The 24,779-nt window shown below is 44.3% G+C and overlaps 1 protein-coding gene across 1 annotated transcript in view; it reads right to left on the minus strand.

The window, feature by feature from the left end:
* DNER (delta/notch like EGF repeat containing) overlaps nucleotides 1–24,779 on the minus strand; it is a 299,024-nt gene that overhangs the window by 113,166 nt on the left and 161,079 nt on the right. The gene's annotated exons all lie outside the window — the stretch shown is intronic.

Below are 24,779 nucleotides of genomic sequence, written 5' to 3' on the forward strand. Positions count from 1 at the left end.
TCACATCCCGATGCCATAATCTGGTTAAAATCACAGCTTTACAAGAAATAGTATGTATTTTTTTGCAGTTTAATTTCAGACATTTATTTTTACAGTCCTTTATTCATATTTATCCCAGCCATTTTCAATCTTCCCAAAATAAAAATAGAAAGAACAACTTGTTTTAAGCTAAAAATGAGGTTTTGCTGACCTGACATGGAAATGGCAATCTTGCTAGAGCAGATACACTGTGCTCCAGCCGTTAAATTAGATGTCACTCCAACCAACTGAAATCTCAGCCAAGATAGATAGCACTTGCAAACAAACAAACAAACAACAAAAACGCCATGAATGTTTGTGCCCAGAACATCCCTCCTCCTAGGACGCTGAAAGAATTTACAAGAATATACTGAGTTACTCTACAAATTGGCCTCAACATACAGCCCTGCAAATTCCCTGAGTGCAAAAGAAAATAAGACGAGTATAACTCAAGTAACTATTTTGTTTATTTATTATAGTAACATTATCTTAAAGACTGTAACTCAATCACCAAAAACTAAATTTGATATGTGGTTTATTTTTGAGATAATTGTAAAATCTTAATAAAACCGGGTCTTCCTGCTCCCTTCTTAATCTCAGCCTGAGGGTAGTGACAGGTCTGAAACCAACCATGAATCTGGCTCCAAAGCCTATGGTAAGAAATGCAGATCACTTACAGCAGATTTCATCAACGGGAGAAGAGGGGAGTAAAAGAGAAGGACATTAGCGAGCCTTACCGCCTAAGAAAACTAAACAGAAGCACATTTCTCAGTTCTGGCCCCAAACCCTACTGTGAATCCCAGGAGACTGCAATGACCAATTGCCTACAGACTTGATGCTCTGGCAATCTGGTCCCCATACGGGCCACCAACTGCCACAGCCAGAGCCACCAAACACTCAGTTCCAGCGAGACGCAAAGGGGGACTGGAAAATAAAGATTCACAAACACAGATTTTGAAGATTAAGTTGGGTTCAGGTGGAGCTCTGCTCTCTGAAGGGATGCAGATCTAAAGAGTGACTCCAGCAATCTTTATTTATATAAGTCTCATTATCAGGTTAAAGACTCTGCAAGCATCTTCTTCGTATTCAAGAAAATTACAGAAACTAGGACAGTTATGTAGCTTTTCCACATTGCAATCCACAGTTGCAAAGTGCAATGTTAGGAGCTTTGTGTAACCCTCAATAAAGTGCATTGTTAAAAGTTACTATAAAGCGGGCAGGAACTGGAGAAGCGGAGCTGGTAAAACACTGTAGTTGTCTAGCATAAGAATTCCTTCCTTCCCAGGAGCTATGCGCCTGAGATCAAGGTCAGAGCTGATAGCACTCTTGCACAGAGCCTCCTCATGCAGGGCATTGCCACAGCAGCTAAGCATCCTGTGCCCTTGCATGGAAACATTCCCAGGCATGCCACAGCCATGAGGTCATCAGAGACCTCCAATTGCAGTCACTGCCCTCGCATCCTCTGTCACCACTCTCCATGATGGCAATCATCTTGATTGACTTACTACTCAGCCTACCAGGTTACACACCCTGTGGGAGCGAGTGTTCAACCTCCACTGTTCCAAAGTCCCACCCACGGCCTCTGTCCCCACCCTCCCTGCCGCTCCCTCCCCTCAGCCTCCTACCCTAACCTTAGACAGAGACCCATCTCCAGGTGTGGGACCTTGACCTAGTAGCCCATGGCACAACCCAGGGCCTGCCTTCCTCTCAGAACAGGAGAGGGTCATCCATAATTCTCTTTAATGTTTTGTCTCAATCCAGTTTTATGGTCCTGGTACATTTCTTGGTAAGTTTTCTGCTGCGTGGTTAAGATTTCTTTGTAGTTTTGATCACAAGGCACTTTCCCATCCCATTAAAGTGGCTCCTGTCACACTTGCTAGTGATCATTCCTGACGTGGAAAATTCTAGGGTTTTGATACCAATCATCACACTGAGCTTTCATTACGGGTCCGAGATTTCAGTCAATTCTCAGGTTTTCACACGCACACACACACACACACACACACATACACACACCTCCATACCAACTGCAACTCTATCACCTTCTCTTCTCCAGACAGCAAGGATTTATCAGCAATTTTTCCAGAATAATTTTGACCACAAAGGGATAGTTGTAGAATGTATCACTAAATAGAATGTTGCAATGATTGCTGAATTTTACCAAATGTCATTTCAGGTTTCATAGAAATTATCTATTGGTTTCATCTGTGAATTATTATTATATGCATTGAACGTCTAGATTTCCTAGTACTGATTCACCCTTGTGTTCCTGGAAGAGATGCCCACTTAAGTCATAATGCAAAATGCTTTTAATACGGCTGGATTTAATTTGTGGTTAGTTATACTTCTACTGCCTTCCTCCCTGCCGCTTCTCCCCTACTGACTCCCTTTTCAGCAAAACTGTCCTTGAGCGTGAGATCATGTTCCACATCATAAGAGGATGCCTCTTTCAACAAGTGACTGAATGAACGGTTGTTGGACCCCAACCTCAGACAACCAGCCACGAAGCCAGAAAATAAGTCATGACATTTAGCTTGACCAAACTGATAGGTCTCCTATAGGTATGTTACTTTCATTGACTGAATATATTTTGGTTAAGCAAATATGATAAGTCCTTTTGATTTGCATAACCAAGGCTCCTTTACTTTAAGAACATAGTCTTTGATTATGTCATAAAAACTACTGAAATGAAAGGAATAGACTTGCTTCTGAAGTTAGAGCTGCACTTTCAGCTTGTATCATCTCTGAGAGCTCTTCTTGTAAGTGGAAATTCTCCCGCATTCTAGCAATAGGTTGAAGGCTCATCTGGCTTTTCATCATGTGAGTTGTTCTCTTTGTATGTCTTCACATAGACCTTGTAGCTGGAAACTGGATGCAATTGCATCAAGAACTCTTAGAATTCTATCCTTTCACATAAGAAACTCCTTTTTCAAACTATCTTCTAAGGAAAATATTGTCCTTGCTCAAATGCGCAGCAGAACACATGTTTGATACTTGCAGCAGCCCTGTCTGGAGTCCTTTGTGCATCCGAAGATTTGTGAGCACCTTTGAAATGTAAATGCTGTGCACGCCCAGTGCATACGGTTCCAAAGTGGGCCTCTGCATGGTGATAAATTACTAGGTGCCATTGGTTTTGGCAGCTGTCTTCTCAAATTTACTTGATTTGCATCCAGGCATTCCATACTGCAGATAAATTTCCTCGGTTATTTGAGGGATATATTTTGCATGTAATTCATCCAGTAGTGCCACGGAAAATGTGTCGCTTGTGAAAATAAATTATTAAAATCCACAAATCAAATATCATCGGGTTAGCTTTGATTGGATTGAAAGCTGAAACAGAAGCTAGACATTTTGTTTTGCTTTATTTTAAGCAGGAACTTTGAAAGAAGATTTAAAAATGGCTAAAACAATTGCTTTTGACAAAGCAAAACACTGCATTGTTTCTTAAACCTTGATTGATGAATGAGGAAGGAGATTAACAGTTGCTTGCATATCCACAACCATAACATTTTGCTTAAATCATTGGGTACTCTCTATCATGTCATCCAGAAAGTTAGATTTATTCCTGAATGTATTTTCTAAAAACAAAGAACTTTCCGATAATACTAAAATGTTTGTTTTGATAGTTTTAAGACTACTGACTTAAAAGACATTGTGAATGTTTACTATAGGAAATTATGTTTATTAGTGTATTTTTGTGGAAAACTGTATTGATCACTGCAAGTTATAAAGTGTTATATTATTTTGACAAATTTAACCCACTGCCTATGACATCCCTCATTTAGATTCACTTAATCCCACCAGCATAAGGGACAAAACAGACTTACTCGAAATCAGTAGTTCAACTAAATTGCAGGTGGTTCCTTGAAAAAGTATTTATTATATATATATAGAAGTATTGTTCAAGTAAAATAAAAAGTGACCTTCAAAGATTAATTTTAAACCTAATACAGAATCTCAATTTTCCACAACAGCTTGAAGTCAAATATTCCATTTGTACATTAATGAAACCCTCTCAGTCAGTGGTAGAAAGTTTACTTTGAAAAGTTTCAAGTTAAAGAAAAAATTCACTCATACATGCACTCAGTCATTCGGTCATTCAACAAACATTTATCAAGCACCTACTAATCCCAGGAACCACCTTAGGATGTCAGGGTCATGAATGTGAACCCTGCAGATTATATTCTAGCACGAGTGACTGACTAGTTTATGGCATAGAGGATTAGTGACAAATGCCATGTGGGGAAAGGGGAAGAGAAGTGGGGATGCATTATGAATTTTGGGGGGCGGGTACCAAGGATTGAACTCAGGGCACTCGACCCCCTGAACCACATCCCCAACCCTATTTTTTTTTTTTTTTTTTTTTTTTTTAGAAACATGGTCTCACTGAGTTGCTGAGCACCTTGCTTTTGCTGAGGCTGGGTTTGAACTCATGATCCTCCTGCCTCAGCCTCCCAAGCTGCTAGGATTACAGAAATGCACCACTGCGCCCAGCTTGGGTTATGAATTTTAACTGAGGTGTACTGTCAAGGTGAGGAGTGAGCAAAGACCTGGTGGAGACCAGGGAGGGTGTGTGGAGCCATCCTTGGGGGAAGAAATCCAGGCGAAGAGAAGAAACGGGGCAGAGACTTCAGGTAGAGCATGCGTAGCACTTTCAGGAAAGATGCAGAGGCCAGTGTAGTTGAAGTAGAGCAAACGACGGAGTAGTGGACAAGACAAGGAGGGTGCGAGGTCCCCTAGGGCAGCAGTTCTCAGCTGGGCCATCAACTCCCAGGACACATTCAGCAACGGCTGGAGACATTTTTGGATGTCACTACAGGGGCTTGCTAATGGCCCTTAAAGGACAGTTCTGGATTCTTGCTGCAAAACATTCCACAGTGCACAGGAGACCCACAGCAGGGAAGGACCCAGGCCCAGCTGTCGACAGTGTGAGGTCAAGAACCCCGACGCGGGGCCTTCCAAACTACTCTAAGGACTCTGGCTTGCTACAAAACTCGGGGAAGATAGTTCATTGCAAAATAGAACCAAAACTGCACCGTGCACAGTAAGGCCGGGGACGTTGCATCAGCTGGCTTCATGGCACAGCTCACTTCATTCGCAGCACGGTGGTCTCGTGGCCGCCACCACACAGAGGACGGACAGCCCCTTATTCAGGCAGGCTTTGCTCAGTTCTTCAGTTCTGTGTAATGATATCGGTTCCCAGTCTCAGGTGATTTTCCAAGTATGCGAGGCATCCTCAGCCCACAAGGCCGAAGAGCTGGCTCTTAGCAGCTCATTCAAGCTGAGCAGCGTTGTCCCAGATGAATTCGTTAGTCCCGCTCATTCAGCGGCCAAGCCAAATCCTGCCATGTGTCAACACTGAGGGCACCAGAGCCATGGCGAGGGACAGCACACAGTGTCGCAGAGCTTATGCTACAGTGGAAGAGATGGATGTGCTCTAAGAGAACGCCCTAGAGTGACACCAAACACCTGCTGTACCTAGTGGCAAACGCTGAAAAGAGGTGTGAATCGATAAGCCGGGGTGAACTTGACTTTCACCTCTACCGGCGTCTGGTGGAGAGGACGAATGTCTTTGAAGAATTGTGCATACGGCCCTCCCTTTGCATACTCCGGGTTTTCTTACCCCTCAATCAAGCTCCCGGGCCATTCTCTTGTCCCGGGGCAGAACTGCCTTCGTGAGCTGCTATTTCACCTTACTCTCTCAACAGCGTGGTGAAGGGACCTGTAAGGAACATTGTTGGACCCCAGATGGCACATAGCCTCAGGATGCTGTTGACAGCCCACACCATTCGTCACCTGGTTCCCTCTTGTGAAGTCTGGCCCAGAAAGTCCACTCACGGAAGTGCCGCCATTTTGCTGCTTTGGAGGACTGACGTTTGTCTTCATGACAGTCCAGATGGGCTGCCTTTCTTTTTCCTTTTTGATTTGGCTCCCGTAAGCTCAGAATGTATTTGAACTTCAGCCTTAACAACCAGTTAGGGCTCCGTGACCTAAAAACTCTTCCCCTTCCTAACTTGACTATTGCCATCTAATTTCTATATTCCCTCTGACTGACTTTTTGGTATCTTTCTATTTTAACATTTTACAAAACATAAAGCTAACTGTATAAATAAATAAGTGTAAATTCCCTGGCAAGATCCACAAGGTCCTTGAAAATCTGCCTCCAACCTACCTTCAGTTTCATTCTTGGTACTTTTTACCTGTCAATAAAGTTTAATGGTCAATGGACAAATTGTACCACAAAGATAAGTTTTCTGAGCAACTCTATTTCTCTCTTTGAGAATCTGAATTTACAAATTCTATTTCCCTTTTGTCCTTAAATAAAGTAGACTTATTTAGAAAAATGGACTTTTTATTGATGTCCCAGCGAGAGCAGAATGAACATAAAAGTCCCAGTTGACTAGACATTGATTTTCATTGTTTATAAAACTTGCTTACATGGAATTATCTCATTAATCTTCACCACATCTGTCAGGTGGTATTACTGGATCCATTTTATGAATTGAGAACAATCCCAACAGAGAAGGCAGATGAATTATTTCAGGTGTTCCAGCCAGCAAGTACAAGGTCAAGGCTTAGACATGCTGTCTGACTCCAGACCCTTTTCTGTTCATACTGTCCCCCATTGTCCTCATGGCCTCAGGTTCAGGACACCCCTCGCCCTTTCTCCAAAATAACTGCAAACCGAGGGGCACCTTAGTTCTGACTGCAGATTGCTGTGATTCCCTCCTCCTCGCTCCCTGCCAGGCTGTCTTTCTCGTTCTGCCTTACTGACTATCCTTTTGGTTCATGACTGATTTCCTATAGTGTGGGAATCCTACCTCTTTCATTCACATAAAGTGTCAAAATAGAGGGAAAACACCCCTCCTGATGGATGAACGTTGCTCTTGTACATAAAGTTCTTAATCACTTGTGAACAGACTTTGGGTGGTTCTTTGCCAGAATTGGAGGCCTGAACGTCTGGAGCTGCAGTTACCCAGACACAATGGGCAGTCATCGAATGAAGTGGGCACAGGACTTTGGAGAGAGTTCTGTAAGTGCGGGTCCTCTCCTACTTCCTTGTCTCTCTCTGATGACCTTGGGTTTTGTTAAAACAGCTTCGTAGCCACTCTTATGTGCCTTGACCATGCATTCCCTTGAAAGGGGGTGACCGGAACGAGGATTAGACGGACCACCCGAAACCAGATGATGAAGAGCCTAAACCTGTGAGAACAGAGTGGGCCACTCCTGCTGACACCTGGCTCACTCAGTTAGATGTCTGGACATCTGCAAGGTGACACTCTGCCTAAGGAGTGGCTGACCTTTGAAGCTGGATGACAGATGTGGTAGTTTGCCAAATTACTCTCCCAAACTTTCATATGTCTGAAATTTTCCACAATAAAATAATTCGTTGCTTTTATTGTACAAGTCTGGCTGGGGACCAAGAAAGGAGAGAGAAAACGTTGAAACCCTGGAATCCACGCAGCCGCCCACGTCCAGCTCCTTGCAGCTGCTGGAGGCAGGTTGTGGAGAAGTCTGTGCCACGTCACTGAGTCCCCACGTGAAGTCCCGCTCCAGAGACTCATTTTATATCCAAGTGCCAGGAAAAGCTCTGCTTGCCCTAAGGGACTGACTTATGCTCCCCTCATGGACACCATGAGTCACATAACAGAGCACGCTTCCCTCCAAACAACCCGGTCTGCAGGGAGAGAAGCATCAGCCATTTCTACACCAAGGAAGGCGTGGCCGCCTCTTGGTCTCCCCATTGCAGGGGTTACGAGCGGGGCACGTGCAGCCAGGCCTGTGCTGGAGGAGAGGGAGCCCTGCTCACAGAGCCAGAGGAAAATACAGAAGGCCACGCAGCACTGGCAGCATCAGGAAGGAGAGTCTGTTTCCCAACCTTGGTGAAGCCAGAATTGGGGACAGGCAGTTAGTGTGGAAAAAGGGGATTGGGTCAGATCCAGGAAGTGGAGGCCATGAAAGCCATCTGCCTCTGGAAGCTGGAGACTGCCCCTGGGAGGATGGAATGTCAAGGATCTCCGGAGCCCATTGATTACCAAATTTCCCTGCCCTTATCAAGGCCTGCAAGCTAGGAGCTGCTAATTAATGCCCCTAGGCCCTTGCCTGCCTGAATCACCTTGGCCCTCCCCCTGCCATCTGCTATTCACCTTTTTTGCTATGTCACAGGCAACTCCTGGGCCTAGTCACCTAGGCAGGAAGGAGAGATAAGCGGGGAGAGAACTGGAGAACAAAAGAGACCCTAACCTATAAGATATGTAGGGTGTGCTCACTTCTTGGGACTCTTAGAACATCAGCCATGGCCCCCTTCTCCCCTGGGAGAAGTCTGTATTATTACCTTTAAATAAAACCTGCTTAATCTGCTTGCCTCGGCGTGCTTCTCTAGTGTTCAAACTTCAACATTTGAGGGAGCAGAACTCGTCACCGGTAAACGGTGGTATCACTGGGACACCCTAGCTCCTAAGTTTTAGAGGAGCATCAGGAGAGATGGTCTGAAGATGTCTCCAAAAGGAAGGGCTTCCTGCAACCCCTGCAGCTGGGAGCTCCTGTCACTCAGACGTTTGGGAACCCAGATGGTGAGTCCTCCCTGACTCAGGTAGCAGAGCATCAGCCAGGCCCCCACCTGCACGGTCCCACCACCCCAAAGGCCTTGACCCTGGATCTGTAGAGACAGAGGCCATGGTAATCCTCATCTAAGGACTCCTCAGGGGTGGAACTAGACCAGATGGTCACTGGGTCTGAAATCACAGAGCTGGCAAACACAAACATAGGTACAAAGTCGTAACAATTGCACACAATTCTATTTGATTAAGGCTCCGTGAGGTGCAACTCGAAGGTCGGTCTAGCGCCTCTAGACTAATGGAATTCGCCTTTCACTAAACCCAGACTTCATATTTCAAGAGGCAGAAGGGATTTTTTGGATGCAGAATTTAAGAGACTTATCTGAAAACTCGATTCATAATCTACAAGTGCCTGTGAGTCTTTTCCTGAGCCCAGACCACAGAAGAACTCTGGGAACCCAGTCACGGGACAAATTGCTGCCTCTTTGAGGGAACAGAATGCTCAAAGGAAAACTCGCTATGAATTGCATTTTTAAAAATTTTCATCTGTTTCCTGGGTCCCTTTGTTCTATTATTCATTATACCTGTCATTTAAATGACATACTCATAATGCTTACACCTTAACATTTTATTTTCCCATTAGTCTTAGATGTGCCATTATTTTTCTATTTGAGTTTATTAACTGCAAATATAATAACTTATCAAAAAAATGTAAAGTTGACACATGTCTGTAATCCCAACTGCTCAGGAGGCTGAGGCAGGAAGATCACAAATTCAAGACAAACCTGGGCAACTTAGAGAGATCCTGTCTCAAAATAAAAACTTTTTGAAAGGGTTGGGGTTGTAGCTCAGTAGTAGAGCACCCCTGGGTTCAATCCCCAGTACTGTAAGGGGTAGAGGTGGTGGGGGATGGTGTGGGAAAACAAACATACAGGCCATCTGAGCTTTAAATTTGAGACTGGACATTTGTGAAATCACATAATGCATTCCTTTGGCTTCATAGTTAAATTTTAAATAATATTAACAATAATGAGACTCCTGCTGTTGCCTTTGAAAGAACAATGTTTAATACTCAGGGAAAGGGAAAGTAGATGTCTTTTAGAGAATTTCTTAAAAGCCTTTCCTCTAAATCTAGGTATACCGATTTGCAGATTGGAGATGTTGGAAAGCATTTTCCAAACGTCTCCTAGCAACTGATGTGTTCCCAGCACCTTGGGGTGGTCACAATTAGGCATAAGATTTCAATGCCATGAGCCACGCTCTTCAATTCACTGACATCTGGGCATTTATTTGTAGCTACACTCTAAATCCATTAACAAAAGTAAAGTTTGACAAAAAAAAAAAAAAAGAATGTCCCTGAAAATTCATCTTTTATTGAACTTCTCTGAGAAAGCCTGATTTCACAAGCAAATGCATACTGTTCTACTTTCTTATTCTAAAATTCCACTTAGCCTTCAAGTCATTTCCTTTACTATATCAAAAGAAAATGGTAAGAAAAAAAAAGCTTTAAGAAAATGGAAATTTCATGTATAAATTATTAATGAGAAGGTCTCATTGGAAAATGGCAACCCTTCCCAACCTCTTCCTGAGGTTACCTCCGACGGGAGCAGAGATGATAAGCCAGTGGTAACTAGAGATGGAAAGCCGATGGAGACAGGCCAGGTGTGAAGCCGTCATCCCCTGCCCCCACGTGTCAAGTTCCACGTGAGGATGACCTCCCTGATCTTCCCAGAGGCCGTGCAGAATAGGTATTATTTCACTATTTTAGCAAGGAAGAAACAGATCAGAGAATTTAAGCAACTTGCTCAAGGTCACAGAGCCTGTCAGAGGCAGAGGGGGCAGATCTGGTCTCACTGTAAAGACATTCTTACGACTTACGACGTTCAGAAAAGCAAAGAATGGGGTGCCTGCAGGTTTCTAACAGATTCTGAGGAAAGTGGAGAGGGAGCATTTGCGCACTGAGGGGATCCGCAGGGCGTGACCTCCAAAGGCCTCTTCCCTCCTGGCTCCGTGCCGGTAAAGGACACAAACCCCCTTGCCTCTGTCCAGGGTACTTCAGGTCACTCCAGGGTGCTAGCAACCCTCTCGTGGGGTCCTTTGCCACTTACTCTGCATGCGTCTGCTGGGGATGCCACCACAGAGGGCCACAGACCGCGTACCCTGAACATCAGAAACTTTCTTCTCAGGTCTGGCGGGCCGAAGTCTGAGATAGGCAGGCAGGGCGGTTTCTTCTGAGGCCTTTCCTGTAGACAACTGCCTGCTGGGTGTCTACACCAGGGCTTCCCTCCGAGAGCCTCCAGTCTCCTCTCATCAGGGTTCCGGCCTTGTCGGGTGAAGCCCCACCCTGTGACCACATTTCACTCGTTTGCCTCTCTAGAGCCCTCACCCAGATAAGGTCGCATCTTAGGTCCTGGGGATTAGGACTTCAACATGTGACGGGGGCAGATTCAGTCCATAACACTCTCTTCTCCCCAGGTTACTTCTCTAGCTACTTCCAGAAAACCTTCCTGGAACCCTGCATTCAGCCCTTCCCAGAGACTGACCCTTGCTACATTCACCCTATTGTTCTAGAAAGTGCACCCTACTCGCTGATCAACACCTGTGTGAAGAGATAAGGCTGCATGCATGACATGTAAGAGCTAGGTCACCTGCACCATGACGGTCTAGCTGGCCCTCACTGTCACCTTCACTGTGGATGTTCACTGAGCTTCCAGGCGGGGCCAGGCCTGCTCTGAGGACTCTGCAAACTGCCCCGACCCTCAGAGACACCTCAGGTAGATGCTGATATTCCCATTTTATGCTGGAGGAAACTAAGGCAAATAAATGGCACTGAGTCTGCAGGCTCATACACTGAAGTGTGGAAATTGAATACGGGGAGTCTATTCCAGGGCTGGCCTCCACGTTAGAAGAACTTGACTCACAGATGAGCATGGAGAGGGAGTAAGAGGAAACACCACCTGGTTTGCTGAGATTCTACTCCTGGTTCTTCTCCCTTTTCCATCCTTGGGCAAGTAATTTAGCATTCACTGCTTTGTTTCCTGTTGGGTCCCACTTCAATAACAGAGGAAGTAAAGGGAGACGTGCTATAGCCTCAAGATGCTATCATTTATGTTGTACTTTTACATGTCACTGTTGAAAGAGCTAAAATAATTATGTAAATTTCTAAAACCATTATAGAAAAAAGCATGGTGGTCCCTCAGAATATTAAAAATAGAACTTCCATCTGATCCAGAAATCCAATTGCTGGTTACATACCCAAATGAAACAAAATCAATGTGTTGAAGACATATTGGTGGTCCCATCTTTACTGCAGCACTAATCACTAGAGCCAAGACACAGAATCACCCTACTGTCCAGCAACAGATGGATGGGCCAAGAAAATGGGGTATGTATACACAATAGAACAGTATTCTGCTGTAGAAAAGAGGGAAATTCTATCGTTTGCAACAACATGGGTAAACAAGGAGAATAGCATGTCACACAAAATAATCCAGACCCAGAGAACAATACCGGATGATCTCACTCATATGTGGACTCTAGAAAAACTGATCTCAGAGAAGGACAGGTAGGCAGGTGGCTACCAGTAGCTCAGGTGATTTGGGTAGCCGAAGATGTTGATCAAAAGATGTATTATAGTTAGGAGAGAGAGAAAGTCAAGAATTGGCAAATAGAGACAAAAAGTAAATAAGTGACGCTCAGGTGGCAGAGGATGGATGGGGCAGGACGGGAAGTGACTGCCCTGGTGATGGAGCCTCTTTCTTAGGTGACAAGAAGGCTCTAAAACTGATTGTGGGGATGGATGCCCCTGTGAACATGCTAAAACCACTGGACTGAGCACTTTTAGATGGGTAACTGCATCTCAATACGGTTGTTTTAAAAAAGAAAATAATAAAATGGACACTCAGAAACACACGTAGGTAACAAAGGGGCTTAGTAAAGACTCCCAATTAGACAATCGGTGATGCAGAATAGTGGGAAGTTTGCTGCTGCCTTTTCCCAGTTCCTGTCTGAGTCAGGTAATGAAAATCAACAGTTGGATCACTGACTGGGCTCAGGGACTAGGAGGTAGGTGGAGACTGCAAACTGGCTGGGGCGAGAGCATCGAAATCCCTCTCTCTCCACTAAGAATGGCCCGGCACTTTCATAGATCTTGGAGTCTGGAAAGGACCAAGTGCTCAGACAGATGTGGATACCAGGCGGGAGTTGCAGCTGCACCTGGCCCAGGTCAAAGGGTCAACCCCTGACCCCTGATGAAGACACTGTAATGAGACAAGGAAATAATAGGAATTGCTATAGTTGTGTGTTGTATAGTAATAATAAGTTGTATTTCATATTGGCCTGGACTTATAAAACTAAAATCATAAAAGGCACCTGGTGACCAACTTGCTGTGTGGCAGATGACTCTCCTGAACAATGCTGACATGAACCCTTATCTATGATTCGAGTGGTGGCTCCTAGTCTAGTCGTGTCCCTGTTCCCATCCTGAGCCAGCACAGATCTTCCTGTGCACATCTGCAGCTTTACTCCGGCTCTCCCTTCCTGTTCCACTCAATTCTCTTCGACTCCATCTTCCCACATATTTTCTTCTTAATAAGTTATTTCACAGCGTATTATGTGCTTTTGTGGATAGTCTCTAATCAAACACAAAGAGAGATCATGAACAAACACAACAACAAAGCCTGGCGGAGGTGATGGGTCAGGTCTTCCTTCAGAGGGTGAATGCCAAGTTCTCGTGACAGGGTTCTCCTATAGAAACAAGAGCGTGTGCTTCAATGCAGAACACCGATAGGGAAGCCTCAATTATAAGAGGTTTATGCAATCTGATACTATGAAATTTGATGGAACATGTTTCAAAATTCTAAAAATTCTTTTTTCATTTTGTGATAAAATATTTTATCTCTATGGAGTCTTTGACGTGAGCAATGCACCTCTTACTTGATTGAATCTATACCCACACAAATGAAAACAGCACCAGCAAAGGTGGGCAGGTCCTGACGTTCGTGTTAATTAAATCTCAGCTCATTAAACACTTGTTGCTGTCATGTATTATTGAACAAAAGGCAGGTTGTGTCTAATAAACGTGTTTCTCCAGAACAATTAGAAACAAATTAATTTAATAATCTCTGGAAGAATTGCATTTAAATATCTAACTCAGGAGTGGCAAAGGAATGAGATAAGCTCACAAGCAAAATGAACCTTGTTTGCTTTCAAGCCATTTGTATCAACCTCTGATGTTCCCATGAAGCGACTGCTGTCTTGGGCTCATCTAACCCCTGGAGAGACAAAGGGCACATGGACAGATTTTGAGTGGAAGATCATGAACACTGCTTGGAATCTTCCTCCCACAAACGTCTTGGTTAACGGGTGAGATTTTAACCAGTGTGATGCTTGCAGTTTTATTTCTAACTCATTTATGATCCCAGCTAGGACAACGGGTTTGGGCTCTTTATTCAGAGAAAAGAAATCCATACCTGATTCCAAGATCCTCAGTTCCCCATCTGGTGAGGGAAATGTTCCTGTCACGGGGCTGGGGATAAGGGAGTCCTCGGGCCGACACAGATCCATTTGGGTATGGGAGAACACATTGAGCTCAGGTCCTCGGTCACGTGCACGGCCTCCCGCAGAAGTCAACACACGAAGCGCAGCTGCCATGCACCCAGTCCTCACTGTGGAGGCCAATCTCAAATCCTTTCTTCAAATTGTAATTTTTAGGGGTTCATGTGTTTAAAATGAAAGCAAGTCTTATAAACCGGCCCAAATTTCTGCCCTCTCTGAAGGTTGTGTGACTGGACCTTTGCTGTAGAATGAAGCTCAAGTCACGTGTTTGGCCTTGCCTTAGACTTTTTGAGGTTCCTTCCAAATAAAAACAGTTGTTTATCTGGCATAACATCTGCCTCCAAAGAATGGCTCACATACAGCCAGCCTTCCCCATTTCTGAACTAGGAAGAGAAGAAAACCAAACACAAGGTGCAGATTTGACAACAGGTTTGTCAGATCTCACCTCCCCACTCCCGGGTTCCTGTTCTTATAGCCAACAGCTCCAAATAGCACCTGAATTCTCCAATAATCTACTCTTCTCTCTCCCACTGAAACCCTCTCCTGATGAAGCTAAGTTATTCCAGTTTTTAAATGTGCTACCATTTTAGGGACATTTGCATTTAAATAGGAAATCATGCCTTTATTACATAGGAATTAAGCTCAAAAAACAGGAATCCAAGCATCCTGCCAGGCTGCTGTCTCAAGGAAATTTGGAATGAAGGAAGCTCCCTGGGTAGGTTGAATCTTACACCACGTAGGCCCTCTCAGCCCGCATCCTTCTGTCCAGCATGGGCAGCTGGACTGTAACAACGTTGAGTCACTCTTAATTTTCTAAAATTTTTTTTTATTTAGTTCCGAAACATGGGCCTTCATAAAATTTTTTCTGTAATTAAGCTATTTCCTCTTATGACTGCTGGTTAGTAAACTATAGTTTTGTTATTCTTTACAAGACCTATGTATCAGGTTTCCTCTTGGAAAACAATTATTAACTTATGAGTATCTCTGGCTAAAATTGATACCTGTCAACAATTTTAATTTTTAACTGCCAAAGGTAAAATTCACTTACCTGAGTAGAGCATTAAAATAATAGGTAAAATGTAAGGCAAATGCCAGTGGCACAGGTCTTAAAAGCATAAAAACTAGCAAATGGAGCATATGCTGGTGACTTAGATTCAGAATTTCAGTGTCAACCTTCTCCCAATGATTAGCCTTTAAAATTAGAACTCCAGAAAAGGAAATTAAACACAAGTGTAGACCCAGGGATTTCCACCGAAGTCAATTAAAGTCAGTTGTGCTGGCCAGAAAAACTTTGGGTAGTTCAAAAGAGGAAGAATGGAAGCAAATTCTCCCCAGGACAACAGGGTGGGGATGCTGGTATGGTTTGGAGAAAAGAGGTTCCCAAAGCACCTGCATGAGTGCAGGAATATACAGAGATGAAATGATCCGACTGTGGGAACTGTGACCTAGTCATTCCTAGTTGAATGGACCAACTGGGTGGTTACTTAGACAGGTGGGGTGGCTAGAGGAGGTCGCTGGGGCGTGCCCTGGAAGGGCGCATCTTCCCGGCAGCTCCACCCCCTCTCTCTCCCTCCTGGACAGCCATGAATGCAGCAGTGATCCTCCACCACACCCTTCTGCCAGGACATTCTGCCTCACCTCAGGCCCAGAGCGATGGACTCAGCCCACCGTGGACTACACCTCTGAAACTATGAGCCAAAATAAACTTTTCCTCCTCCAAGTTGTTCTTGTCAGTGATGCAAAGCTGCCTAACACAAATGCCAAGAGCAACTAAGGCCATCGGGGGTGACTGAGTGGAGAAAGCAGAGGCCACCCTCACATCTGCACATCACGCGTGCCACCTCTTATTTGTGAAATTACAAAATGCTTCCATATACGCAATCGCATGTCAACTTCCATGAGGACTTTTTTCAGCACAGACCTGCACTAGCCCAGGGCTTCCCATGTGCCAGAGCCCCGTGACGTGGACATTTCCGTCATTCCCAGCCTCATTGGGAGGCTCCGAGCGATGCAATCTCAAAAGGGCTGGAGTCAGACCCCAAACCCTGATCTTTACCCCAAAGTCTTCATGCTCTCCTGAGGCCCAAAGCCTCACATTCATCAGATGGTTCTGTACGAATATGAAGACCCACCCTGGCATCCCCTGGACCAAGTGTAGGGCCGGCACTCTTTAAAAGCATAGATACTTGCTGTCACCTTGAGTTCTCCCTCCAAAGGCAACAAAAATAGGCCTTCATATGTTTCTTCCTGATCTCAACAAAACTGAAAATGTTAGGATCTTTGGAGGTACTATAAATTTTTTAAATTCCAACCCTCACTGAAATTACATGACTTAATTCCATAGAGCCTCAATATTCCTGACCCCTAATTTGGGTGAAGACATGACAGGACCAAGGCATTTGGAAGACCCCTCCTGCCAGGCCACAGAAACAGAATGAATGTCTCATCAGCATTCTGTGAATTAGACCAAGCTAAATGTATTGGAGTACACTTGATTAAATTATAAATGGATTGTTCTTATGGTAGAAAACGGATGTGCAATACTATACTAACCTAAACATGGAAGTCCATACTTCTCACATTCTCATTTATTCTAGCAACTTGAAAAGGCCTTTCAGGCAAAAGTCAAATTCGGCTGCTGTGTCTGATTTTAGATACCACGGTATACCTTTATATTTTAATCTCCAACATCTACCATGCATGGAAAAATCCTAACATTGGAGGGGCAAGCTTTGCAAAAATCAATGAAAATCGTTCAAGTTTGCAGAAGAGTGACCATATTCCACTACAAATTCAAACTTTCCATAGCTCAGCCCGGCCTCAACCTCCTACAGCACCAGGATAACCAGGGCTCTTGCCACTCATTCACGTGTTCGGTCAAGGGCTCTTTCCATTCAAGACTCCCACTCAGCCTTCCTCAGAAGACTGTCTTATTGCCACTTCAGTTAGTGCTTTTATGACTTCCAACTCATTCCATTAATATTTTATTTTCCACTGAACAGTAATTCTTCTGACATCCATGTTTAATTTACCTAATTTATACGATTTTGTTCAACTCTATACTACTCAACACTTGTACTTTGCTTATGAACTCTACTTATTTTATTATTATTTTATGTATTTTCATCTACTTCAATTTTTTTCCATTTCCTGACAAAATATTGTGACTGCAAAAAGAACATGTGTAAGTGGCAGTTCTAATGTTCTAAATTATTCATGGCCTTTGAATTCTGGGCAACTCTGAACTACTCCACATTTGCCAGGGTCCCTCTGATTCTCTGACGACTGTCCTACTGGACTCCCCTGAGTCCTGCTCTGACCAGGCCCTCCATAGTGCCCACTGCACGTATCACATAGCCTCTGGCTGAGGTGTGAGACACAGCTCTAATTTTCTGCTCAGAAATTGTGTGGAAAACAACTACAGTCACAGAGAATAGATGACTGTATTCATGGCAATGGCCCAAGAAGAGCTGTGGTGACCTTGCGAGTTGATCCGTTATTGAGCAGCTATTGTATTCCAGGGGGAGCTTTCTTCTTCCCTTCTGGAGTCGCTTCTCCATCCTTTACTGACTTGGAAATATCCTGTCTAACCACAGAATCTTCATTAAACTAGACATTCTCCTCTAATGTGAACTTGGAGAGGACTAATCCTGTGGCTCAATTAAATGCTGAGCCTAACCTCAAAATGCCCATTTTGTGAAAGGAAGTTGAGTGCAGAATGATCCCCCTGTTGCCAATGAGTAGCAGACATGCAGGCTGAAGCCAAATTTCTTGGGATTGTTCTTGAAGTACAAAGAAGGACAAAGGCAGTCCAATGGAAGAAGCCCACGCAACAGTTCATGAAAGTCTGACAGTTGTTAGGAGTGATGTCTGCCCTGCCCCTTCCCCACAGAGGTGGTGGGTTCCTGGCCAGTTCTGGGTCAAGGCAATATCTGGGTACCAGCTTCTCTGAATCTGTCTTATCTCATATTCCTTAGGAAAAAAAACCAAGCTTCTAAAATATATTCAGGCAAAAGATAATCTGAGACTGAGACTAAGCAGACATGACAGTTCTGAACTAACCTAGACCAGTATTCAAGGCAGCCCCCGTCAGCTGAGTCCTGTGCCTCCAACCAGCACAAAGCATCCTGACCACCCAGGAGCTGCTACTCCTAAGCAACTTGACAAAGTGGTGTCTGCCATTTTTTTCTTGCCCTGTAACCAAGATCTGCCTCATGCACAAAAAAGATACAATTGAATTCAGTTTAATTAAAAATATTTTTCCAACAACATAAGGCAATAAAATAGTATTTTTTTAAATATGGGAAGGGGGAGGGAGAGGAAGTACTGGGGATTGAAAAGGAGCAAAATATGTTTTATGCATTTATGAATATGTCAAAATGAACCCCACTATAATGTATAACTATGATGCACTAATAAATACAAAAAAATACTTTGGTCAATACCATTAGTCATTAGGGAAACTAAATCAAAACCAGAGTGAGATACCTCTTTATACACATTGGAGTGGCAGGAGTCAGAATTATAAAAATTATCAGTGAGTCCGTGGAGAGATTAGAACACTTGTATATTACTGATGGGAAGGAAAAATGGTTTGGCCACCGTGGAAAACATTTCAGCAGTTCCTCAAAAAGTGGAACACACAATTAGCATGTGACCCAGTCCTTCTACACCTTAGGTATTCACCCAAGAGAACAGAAAACAGGGGCTCAAACAAATATTTGTGTACATGTTCACAGCAGCAGCATCCGCAGTAGCCAAAAGGTGGAAATGACCCAATATCCATCAACGGTAAAAGGATAAAGAAATTGTGGTTCAACTTGAGCATCCCTAACCTGAAAATCCAAAACAGCTCAAATTCCGAAGTTTTCTGAGCAATCATAAGGCATTATAAGTGGGAAATTCCACACTTGCCCTCATGATCTTGGTCTCAGTCAAAGCCCACGAAACTATTTAAAATACCGTATAAAATTTCCTTTGGGCTATGCATGCAAGGTATAAATGAATTTTCTGTTTAGACTTGGGTTTTAACTCCCAGATATCTCATTATACATAAGCAAACACTACAAAATCTTTTTTACCAAAATCCAAAACATTGCTGGTCCCAGACATTTTAGATAAGGAATAATCAACCTGCATATTCATACAACAGAATATTATTTGGCCACATAAAGAAATGAAGTACTGCAGGCTGGGGTCGGGGCTCAGTGGTAGAGTGCTTGCCTAGCATGTGTGAGGCACTGGCTTCAAGTCTCAGCACCATGTATAAATAAATAAATGTCCATTGAAAGCCAAAAAATATTAAAAACAAAAAAAAGTGAAATGAAGTACTGAACATAGTTCCAAAGGATGAACCAAACACGGTGCTGAGTGAGAGGCAGACCCAGCAGGCCCACTGAGAACGATTCCACTGACGTGAAGCATCTGGTCATCCACAGGGACAGAATGCAGATTGGCATGGCCTAGGCTGGGCAAAGGGAGAAATGGGGCATCACTGCTGGGCACACGGGGGCTTTATCATGGGGTGATGGAAATATTTTGAAGCTAGATAGAGAAGTGACTGCCCAACATGTTGAATGTACTGATGCCACTAAATCGTTCTCCTTAATAAGAATGGCAATTTTATGTCATTTGAATTTCATCTCAGTTTTTAAAGATTTAAAGCACCTCTGCCCAGCCTTTTGTCTGACATCTTTCACCTCAGGGCAGGCAGTGTCCAGCACCCCCACAGCTCTCCTCACCTCTCTCCCCAAACCTTCATGCATCACCCCACCGTGCTTCCACCCCATCTCCAGCCTCCACCGCCAGCGTCTCCCCTGGGCCGGCTTCAGTGCCATGTATCCCTTGCTCTGCAGGAAACAGCCCTTCTTGCCACCAGTGCCCCACTGAGGACACCATCCCGTTCTGCCCCTTCCTTCAATATCATGCTTGGCATAAAGGCAACCCTGCAGGTTAAGGCTCTTTCTGTCCCTGTAAAGGGCTCCCTGCCCACAGAGATCCAGGGGAGTCACTGGCCTCTTCTTCCAGGCAGGGTCCAGGCCCAGGATGGAGTCCAGGAAGCGGAGCCTGGGAGCAGGCCAGTGTTCCCAAAGGACATTGCTCAATTTCCTCGTTCACTTTCACTCTCTAGAAAGCTTCCAACAGTGTTTAGCAAAAAAGTTGATTTTTAACCACTTTAGAAGATTTCCAAAATTTTCATTGGCCGGCTTTTGTTTTCTCTTCTGAACAGATTTCGGGGAGCATTTGGCTTGTGGTTTGTTTCTGATCTGAGCCCCAGTGGCTGCTGGTGGAGAAGGTGGTGAGATCAGGGTCCCACCGGGAAGCCCAGGGAAGGCTGAGCGTCTGCCTGGGGTGGGTGGGGCCGTGGGTGGGACAAGGAGGCGGGGTGGGGATCCCAGAAGCAGACAGAGGCCAGGGGCAGACAATGTGTCAACTAGGCTTGTAGTAAAGTGACCCAGAACTGTGACCAAGAAGCCATTCCAAGAATCACCACAAAGGAGCGACAAAGCTCCGAAGTGGTTTTTAAGGCCAGAATGACAAAGTACTGAAGTAGCCAAACCAAGCTTGGCATGCTTAGAACAATAGATTGAAGGTATGGAACAGAAAAGGAAAGAAAGAACATTAAAAGGTTCAGAAAAAATGGGCTAGAAGCAAGTCCCGGACCCAGGCAGGGGTTGCAAAAGTAGTTTCCAGTCCTCTGAGAGTCCCTGAGGCCCTTTCAAGAGGGCCATGAGGTTGAAATTATTTTATAATAATATTAAAACAAGTGCCTTTTTCATTGTTGACACTGGCACTAAAGATGCAAAAACAAAGGCAAGAAAGATCTCCAACACCCTCCCAAGGACCAGAGCTGGGTCTGGGCAGCGGTCGATCCTCCCAACCTTCCATACCTGCCCTTCACAGAGAGAAATGTCAGCTTCACCTACATCATCCCCGATGGCCAGTAAAAGTGGAAACCTCAAGACCTCTCAGCCCAAGTGCACATCTTCACACCCCTGATGGAACAGGAGGTCAACACGAAACACCTCTGCAGCACCCAGACCCCAACCGCCCCTCCAGCTAACACATTTGGGTGATTATTTTTCACAGGGTGCCATTTTCCTTTAAAAGAATGGCTGGAAGACAAACTATAATTACCCAAACTTGCCTATTTGGCCGACATTTCCTCTCAAATGAACAAAGTGAGCTGTCGCTTCAAGGAAAATAACCAACAGTTTTTGATATCAGAGATAAAATCTGAGCTTTCAAGGATGAATTAGAATTTTGGAAAACTTTCATCTTCCATTAGGGTCTTGACAGATTCCCAATACTTAGACATTTCTGATAAGATTGATGGTGATGTTAATCATAGATATGATATTTTGATATTGTATTAAAAATGTGTCAACACTTGAAAGCTCCTCGTGTAACTCAGTGATTCAATATTTTCCAGCTCACTGATACAAGATGTCACAGAACCATTCCTGGGCAAAAGATCCCAAAAGGACAAACCAGTAGATGGTAACATGGCAAAGTGTAAAAGTTTATCGATATGGTTTCAGATTCCACACTCGATTAACCTTTAAAAATCTACCACTTGTCAAGTTTGGGGGTATTTTCAAGAATAGCCGCAATTATCTAAAAAGACTTTTAAAACATTTCTTTAAAATATTTTCCAACTAAATATCTGTGTGAGGCTCAGTTTTTTTCCCTAGCCCTCAACCAAAACAACACATTGCAACAGATTGAATGTAAAAGGAAATGCACAACTCCAGCTGGCTTCTTTTAAGCCAGACAAGAAAGAGATTTGTAAAAATGAAAACAATATTACTCTTCTAATTTTTCTTTTTTTTTTGGTTTGGGCAAATATGGTTATTTCTCACTTAGAAGGTGCTATTCGTGCTAATATGTGATATGCATATTAAATAAATTAATAAATTGTTGAATTCCTCAGTTTTAATCTAATGCAATAACTATCAAAACATAACCCATTCAACAAAAGCTCTTTAGAGTCCTCACTCATTTCTAGTAAAAGATTCCTGAGGCCAAAAAGTCTGAAAAACACTGAGCCCGGCAAAGCCACTCAGTTTTGTAAGACACACTCCTGACGCAGGATCTGATGGTACATCTTCAAGAGCCTGTAACTTAGAAGACAGAAATGCCCCAGAATCCGAGGGCAGCTGGCAAGGGAGCTCCTTGACTCAGCAGGACCAGTGGATCTCAACACTGTCCTGCACTGCCCAGGGACGTTGAGTCAAATACCGCGGTGACCATATTGCCGATGGACTTACAGCTGTCTTTGTCGGTGTAAGACCACTCTGTTTTGTTCAAACAATAACCCAGTCACCTAACAACGCAGGATGCAGCTCCACTTTCCAGTGGACTTAATATCATGAAGAAGTCCTTCAAGTCTGCGGCCACACAGATGCATTAGAAGCCACTGTCCAGAGCCTGCTGCTGCTTCTGCCCAGTTTTGGAAAAGTGAGGCTCTATCCCTCCCGCAGCAGCTTCCTTGGACACAGATGACTGGTCATTCAGAAGCCACCTGATATTCTACACTTGGAGGATTTTTTAGACAAGGCCACAAAGGCAACAGGGCAATTATTGTAACAAACTACAGTTCTAATCTCATCTGACTCAGAAAAACAGATGAGTTCAATTACATTTCAAGCCAAATTTGGAGCAGCAACAGAGAGCAGAAGACCTGGTGGGGAAAGGACAGAAGGTTCCCCACTTAGAACACGAAAGAAGTACCAGATGAGGCTGAGGAGGTCAGTAATGTTCTGAGCATCAGGAAGGGTCAAGTTCAAGGACTTCCAATGCCAGTGTTCTGAATCGAAGCATCAGGAGAGTAGGGACCACGTCCATGTCCTCACCTGTGCCAGGTTGGGACGTGGCTCCGGCACATTCTTGGTGCTTACAACACCCCGCTGGAGGGAATGAAACTGTGAACAGAGAAGTGAACCCCCAAGATGACAAGTAGGAAAGCCCCTTCCTGGGGAGCAAGCAGGGCTCACAGTCTCTAACAGGGAAGGGCTGCGTGTCCCCCACGAACACCCCACCACCACCACCACAGGCACAGCACTTAGCCATGTCATTCCCAGGAGCGCGAACCGCTCACTGATCATGAACTGGAAAACAGGACAAAAAGAGAAGCACTTCTGAGAGAACGATAAGGAGAGCAAGACCCCAAGCTTCTTGGACATGAACGTCTGGTGGGAGCCTTATCACTGTGTTTCCCAAGCCATGAATTAGAATCTAAGGCTTACAGGTGCCTGTCTTCAACACAGTTCTGATGAGCATCTCTCGTCTTCATGAAGCCTTAGAGTGTATCAAGCCGGCCACACCCAGGGATTTCCTCTTTCCCTGAATTCCTGACTTCACCTGCACCATATTTTCTCAAACTTTGCTCTAGAGAAAAAGAAGTCCAGAGAGTTTAGTCCCAGGTACAATATATGCCAAAGAAGATCACAGAAGATGTGGACAGATCTCCTCGGTCCCTCCAAGAGGTCACAAGAACAGTGTCTTCAGTGCCTTGCTCCTTCCTGGTCCCCAGGCCAATAGCAGGCCCCTCACCTGGATCTCACTCAGACCCTGCCCCAGACCTGCTTGGTCAGGTTCTGCAGTTTGGCAAGGTCCCCACGTGACCTGGGTGCCCAGCAAGGTTTGAGAAAAACAGCATGAAAGGTCAAACCCAACAGAACAAACAGAAACTTGTATTTCTGCCCAATGCCTGGGTTTCCTTGTCCACAGTTGAACTTTACTTTAAGGCTGCTAAAGAAGCAATAAAGACTGCTTTCATCTCAAGGGTCCTAAGAGAGAACATCTGAGGGAGGGAGGGAGTAGAGGCAGTGTGGCCCAGCAGGAGGGGTCCCAGGGCAGGAGGGACCCCAGGGAGGAGTCCAGAGCTCTCCCTTCTCAGCTGTCTTGCCTGGGCCAGGAATCAGCTCCTGGGCCTTGAGATAATGGCTTGAACCTCTCTTAAACTTTGGTTTCCTAGCATTTAAAATAAAAGATGTGGAGAAACCTCTAAAATCTCATTCTGCTCTAAATCCTATGACCCTGAAGACGGCACAGTGACAGAATGCTCGCCCTGATGTATCTGGAAGGCCACCAGCTCGCCACACTCCTCTGTGACCATTAGCACGGGGGATGCATTTCAACCTCCTGCAAAATGTTGATGCTGAATAGAAGCATGACGAAACGTCTCTCCTCTGGGATGTAATTCTAGAATCATCTCTTTAAATAATTTATAATAAATGATTCAAACACGTTGTCGTATTTTTTTTGCAGGCAACGATATGATCATCCTTCTGTTCTATAACATAAAGGCAGAAATGGCTTGTTAATCACATTAGTCCCAAGAGTCATCATTCAAACACAAGCCAGGGAAATCCTAGACAGGCTTATCCTTCACCCATTAACCAAGCGACAGCTGGGCTGTGCTGACCTTCATGATCTCTGGGGCTAATGTGTTTCTGATACTTATCATATTTTTATTATTCATAAAAGTACTTACTCTCTGAGGCCCACAGGCAGTTTCTGCAAGCGAAATTTGAGAGAAGACACCTTCTTTCATTAGCAAATAAATCTCGAGCACATTCCTTTTGGCCTTAAGTCCAGAGTATCTATTCTGTGGCTCAAAATCTTTTAATAAGCATTGTCATT

This window comes from Sciurus vulgaris (assembly GCF_902686455.1).
Source record: "Sciurus vulgaris genome assembly, chromosome: 3".
Taxonomy (NCBI): Eukaryota; Metazoa; Chordata; class Mammalia; order Rodentia; family Sciuridae; genus Sciurus; species Sciurus vulgaris.